The sequence below is a fragment of the Lucilia cuprina genome, chromosome 4 (genome assembly GCF_022045245.1).
Source record: "Lucilia cuprina isolate Lc7/37 chromosome 4, ASM2204524v1, whole genome shotgun sequence".
NCBI lineage: Eukaryota > Metazoa > Arthropoda > Insecta > Diptera > Calliphoridae > Lucilia > Lucilia cuprina.
The window spans coordinates 9567900-9573899 of NC_060952.1; the positions used below are offsets into that span (position 1 = coordinate 9567900).

Consider the following 6000-nt stretch of genomic DNA (forward strand, 5'->3'; position numbering starts at 1 on the left):
CATCTGGAGACTCCGGATTTACCAGTCATCACAAACTTTGGTAGAGGGATTTTAGTTATTACAAAACTTGTTTATGTGGAATTAAAATAAACTAGTAATGAGCGATAAAGTATTTTTTTAAAACGGATAGGGTTAAACCGATCCAGATCCTCGCAAAAGTTGGTAGGGAGATTTTGGCCTATACACAACTTGTTTATGTCGTATTCCATTGCTGTATTATCATTTCTGAGCAAGTAATAAGCGTTAAAGTAATTTACTGATAGGGACCTAATATGTGAGGTAGGACCAATAATAAACCGATCCTCAGAAAAGTTAGTCCAAAGGGAAATTTATACGGTGGATAGGCTCAAATCGATCACGATCCTCGTAAAAGTTAGTAGAGAGATTTTGGCCTATACACTACTTTTTTATGTTGAATTTCATCGCTGTAATCACATTTTTGAGCAAGTAATAAGCGTTAAAGTAATTTACTGATAGGGACCTAATATGTGAGGTAGGGTTAATAACAGACTGATCCTCAGATAAGTTAGTAGAGAGATTTTTTCTCATACAAAACTTGTTCATATTATATTTCATCGCTGTACTCGCATTTCTGAGCCAGTAATGATATTTTTTGAATGGGACCTTATAGGAGAGATCTGTTATGGAGCAATCTTGGTGCATTGCTCTATTCTGCCGATACTATAAACTGGTGTTTACATTTCAATATTTGGCTTGACCTTGGATGATTTTGGTCTAACCAGAGCACCACATAATCTGGTACTTCGAGTGGTCATTTGCCCACAGGACATTGTCTTTGCTGATCAGTTGGTTCAAGTTCCTTTGAGTTCCATGTAATGGCTGTGGTTGAAACCTAAACCGCAAGAAAAGTGTGCTTCGTTCTTAAATTCTAGGAGCGAAACAAACTACAGAGCATGACTATGGATTAATAGAATGTTGAATTTGAGAGCCATCTCAGTAGTGTGGTTGGGCGATATTATTGTCGGGGTTAGAATGAGCTTTGTCATAACACCCATCCTTCCCCAACGGTGCTACTATGGCAAAAGATAAGTTAGCTCGAGTACTTGAGCAAAGTGCACGTATAATGGACCGCACAATGGATACACAAAGAGACAGTGATAAGTTGTTGCTTAAAGAAAAGACCACCGCGAAATAGGTTTGATGTGTTACAAACGGTATGACAAAAATAATATACACCCAGCTTTTTTGATGGTGGTTATAGAAATAACACTAATGTTTTCCAAATACAGGTGTGAGTGATGTTTTAATATATTCACCTGTGCAAATATTGTGTTTTTTTTTCGAAAAGAAAAAGTAGACTTTCAAATCAATCACAACACTGTGGTTACAAATTAATAACAATAACTTATCTATTAAATTTGGTTACAAAATAAACCGCATCCACATTACCAACCCTAATAATAATACCTTTACCACATCCACCTCACAGGTTTGCGATTGCTACACTTACATTCGCCCATTATTAACTTAACAGAGAACTTCCCTTATAATTTTTACACCTAAGAATTTAAACAAACACAAATGGGCATTTTTTCGGTACTTTTTTTTAAAAAGAAAGAATTTCATATTATCCAGTACTTAAATAATAGTTTTCTCAATTATCTGCATTAATATCTTGTAGGTATGTATATAAATATATGCTGTGGTCTCATTGTCAGGGGTGATGGGTTTTGACTTTTTTTATTGACTTAATTTGTTAAAATCATCAACCAGAAAATCCTTCTTTTGAAAACTTATCAAATTTTCTTCTAGTGAAATGAAATTGTTTCTTGTGTTAGATATAATTTAACAATTGTTACACAAATCATGTTTATTTAAATACACGTGTTGTAGCGTTAATTGATTAAGATCTGGTGTTTTTATGGATTCTCTTTTAGATGTTTGTGCAATCTGAATCACTTTTCTTGTCCGCTAAGTCGTCCGTCCGTTCATGTAAACCTTGTTATCAAACTAAGAACTACTGCGGTCATCATTTTTACCCAAGCTGCTCACAATATCCCCTTCTGAGCAAAATTTTGCTTAAAATGTATAATATCCTTTTAACAACAATTAATATTCACATGATCGCTGTCTACATAAATCTTCACAATATCCCCTTCTGAGGCAAGATCCGAACTAATTTTCATAAAACCAGACCTAAAACATTTAAATTCATATTGTTTCTAAAATAAACTTAAAATATCTAAAAATATATTTAAATTCTACATTTTTAAGATAAGACGACAAGCAAAATTTTGCTTAAAATGTATAATATCCTTTTAACAACAATTAATATTCACATGATCGCTCTCTACATAAATCTTCTTTCCACTTACTAACTACTATGTTGTACACTCTTAGACATTCGAATGTTTGACATTTCCATTTGCATTTTTGTTTTCAATTTTACGCCTTTCTTTCCATGTTTACAACTTAATACGATGTACAAAAAAAAGAAAACATTTTCCAAAATAAAAATATTTCTTTGGTTTCAAAAATCAATGAAATACTTTTTCTTGGCGTTAGCGCGCATTCTTGGGGCTTCATTGTTTGCTTTTATGTTTTAATATTGGCGTCTGTTTATTAGAAAAAAAGCACACACACACACAGACGAAACAGAAAAAAAAATGCAAAAGAAAACCAAATCCATTTCTATTTTTGTATGTGTTGGAAAAGGCCAGTTTTATTAAATGCCTGTTAGATGGTTAGACAAGTACAAGAGAATGCTAATATGTATTTCCAATACAATATTTGTGGCCATTTGTAATGGCTACAATGGAAAGTTTATATTATCTGTCTTTGTATTCAGTGCCACATTATTTTGGTAAATAATTTGTTTTCAACAAACCAAGATGAATTTCTATGCCTTATAATATGTATTATCAGTCAGATCAGCCGCGGATATATCTCAGGCGTTTTGGGAGGAACTTCAGTTTTTAAACCCTACACCACTTCAGTAGGGAGGGTATGTTGGGTTTGTGCTAATGTTTGTAACATACAACAAATCTGCTTAGATTCGTTTTCTGAGTCAATTTAGCTATGTCCGTCCGTCTGACCAACTGGCTGGCTGGCTGTCCATGAAAACCTTGTTGTGCGCAATTTTTAAGATAATTGGATGAAATTTGACCCAAGGACGATAAAGGCACAACTAAGTTTTATACAAGCCTGATGACCTTGCCAAATTTCATAAAGATCGGGCCTCATTTGACCCTAGCTCCCATACAAAGTCCCCTTCAGAAAATTACTTGATTGTCCAAAATGAACATATAAACACAGATATCACCATGAAATTCAACACAAATAAATATTATATAAATAAAAATATATTCACAAATCTTTATCGGGATTGGTCCATATTTGCCCCTAGCCCCCATATAAAGCCTTATTCAGAAAATTAGATTTTCATTCATAAATTGCTTAAATGTTTCGGAACAATGAATAAATATAAAGAATAAATCACATCTAATATTCATAACTGTTGTAAGTTATTATATTGTTAGTCACGACCGACTATACTGTCATAGTTGTTTCACTTATTTTCTCTTTTCTTTTTCCTCATTTGTATATTTTGTATGAAAAATTATTGTTTTTCTTTTTTTGGAATTTCATTTTTCACACCCCCTAGATCCGTACCAGATTCAGATTATTCTTCCCAAACACTATATAATCTATCTCTCTATGCGATGATGTTCCAAGTCCAATGTAAGACTTTCATCATCAATCGAAATATCAATAAGATTCAAATAAAAGTTTCGATTGCTATCGATTGCTTCAATTTGGGTTTTATTACCCACAAATTGTTCATGCAGAACAGGAAGCTGCTTTGGGCTTTCTCTATGCCATAATATTCTCGGGTGTAATTTAAAACTATCGGTATCGATCGAACGTCAATAGGATTCAGATTAGTATTCTAGGGTGTAACTTAAAACTATCGGTATCGATCGAATCTCAATAGGATTCAGATAAAAGGTTTGATCGGTATCGATTGCTGCAATCTGTCTTGGGTTTTTATTACCTTGCACTACTTATGAAATTTTGGGGAATGCATTGAACCCGGAGAATCTCCTTTATATCAGCTTATTAGCATATCCGTCCATTCTGCCAAAAGATTTTTTGTCTTGTACTTCTTATCTCTTCCATTTGATAAGAAAATTTTTCAAACTTTGACACTTCGATCAGCGCTCTATATTGGAGAAAGAGAGAACTTTAATGTCATTTGATCGTGTATATATAAAGTTATTTTATTTTCGCTCTTTATTCAAATCACCAAGATCTATATACCCAATAGCCTGTTTCAGATTCGATTTGCCCTGAAGTTGAACATTGCGTTGAACATTTTGTCATTCAAGACTGATATCTTGAATGATGTCTTTTATTATGGACCAAACCAAGTTTTAACGTGTAATAAAATTCCGATTTTAGTTGCGCCAAAACTACTCTAGTGTAACATCGTAGGTTTTGTTCCGCGTTTGTAACGGCTTAGGAAACGAACTCCTAATATATAATTTTATTTCGCTGCGAAATGATAGAGTATTTTCTTGATTTTTTGTAAATAGTATTGATAGCTAGACACCGAAACGACTCCTATTTCCACGAAAAACAACTAAGTATTGTGACCTTAGCAACACGCACTTTGATCGGGTGTTATATGATGTTAAAGATAAATCCCTTGATCTTTAAATTATTTAAATATTTCTTTCTTTGAGTAATAGAAGGGATAAGTCCCATAATGTATGTCTTAAATTTGGTGGCAACTGAATTCTTCGTTCTCTCTACAATCTGCATAATGTGACAATAAAATCCATTATTTTGATATTAAACTCTACTCTTTTGCTTGTCTAGCTAATTAGCAATCTGATAACGATAACCATTAGGGACAAACAGACGATATTTCAGGTTTACATCTTCTTTTCAGCCCATAAAGTGAAGGAAATCATGGCCTTGTTGGGTCAGCCCTTTCGAAACTTAAACTTTCCTCCCTCTTCTATATAACTACTATACATCTACTGATATCACTACTAGAAATTGACGAAGTATTACAACTTTTTTTTAAATTTTACTCTATTTATACAATCTATATATTAACTTCATATTCCAACTTCAACGAAGACTGGTAGACTTTCTCATTTATATTTAATTTTTAATTCATTTTGACAATCAGAAGCAAATTTTTTTTATTTGTTTTACGACAAACTATGCTTTGCTGTTCTTGCTTCTTCATTAAATTATTATAATTTTTTTTTGTACGTTCTTAACTTTGTCAACACTGTGTAATTTATACCCAGATTGTTTAATAGACTGAAGTTTAATTGAAACCGGTTGAAACTACGTTTAAATCTCAGTTGTTTGTCACACACGTCGTTGATTTTCTTACCGCTTTGAGAGTGAGATAGTATAGTTTTTGTTATTGTGCACTATACGATCATGTATAGAGAGTCATGAGACAGTGTAAAGAATTCCCACCGTGTAATGTGATATTGGTCGAGTGTGATCTTCATCATCGAATGCCTTTACACTTGACTACATTTTTAATGAAATATATGTATCAGCTATAAGAAAACGGTGTTTTTTTCTACTTATATTTGTTTATTCATTATTTTGTAGTTCTTTTTTTTAGAAGACAGTGTGGGAATTATTGAAAATCAGTGTCAAAGAGTGTCCAAACTTTATTTGAGTATTTTGATAATAATTTTTTTTGTTTTGCAACAGGTTTAATATTCAATGTTTTGTAGTTTAAATGTTTTAGGGAATGTTGACTAATTGTCTATATATACTGATTGCTGAAGAATTTCTCTTCTTCCTATCCTTGTTTTTGTTTGCCAAAGAAAGCTTTTTGATTCTTGGCTCTTCCTTAAAAAGATCCCTCTAAATTTACCATTTTGGGTCAGGATCGATCAATACATCGCTGTCAAATATTAATTTCATGGCTCGTATAGTTCATAACTTTCAATTTAGATTTGTAGAAAGTACAATAAAATATATCCAAGTCCACACTTAATC

The 6000-nt window shown here is 32.6% G+C and overlaps 1 protein-coding gene across 1 annotated transcript in view; it reads left to right on the forward strand.

The window, feature by feature from the left end:
- LOC111680959 (deoxynucleoside kinase) overlaps nt 1–6000 on the forward strand; it is a 95577-nt gene that overhangs the window by 24827 nt on the left and 64750 nt on the right. The gene's annotated exons all lie outside the window — the stretch shown is intronic.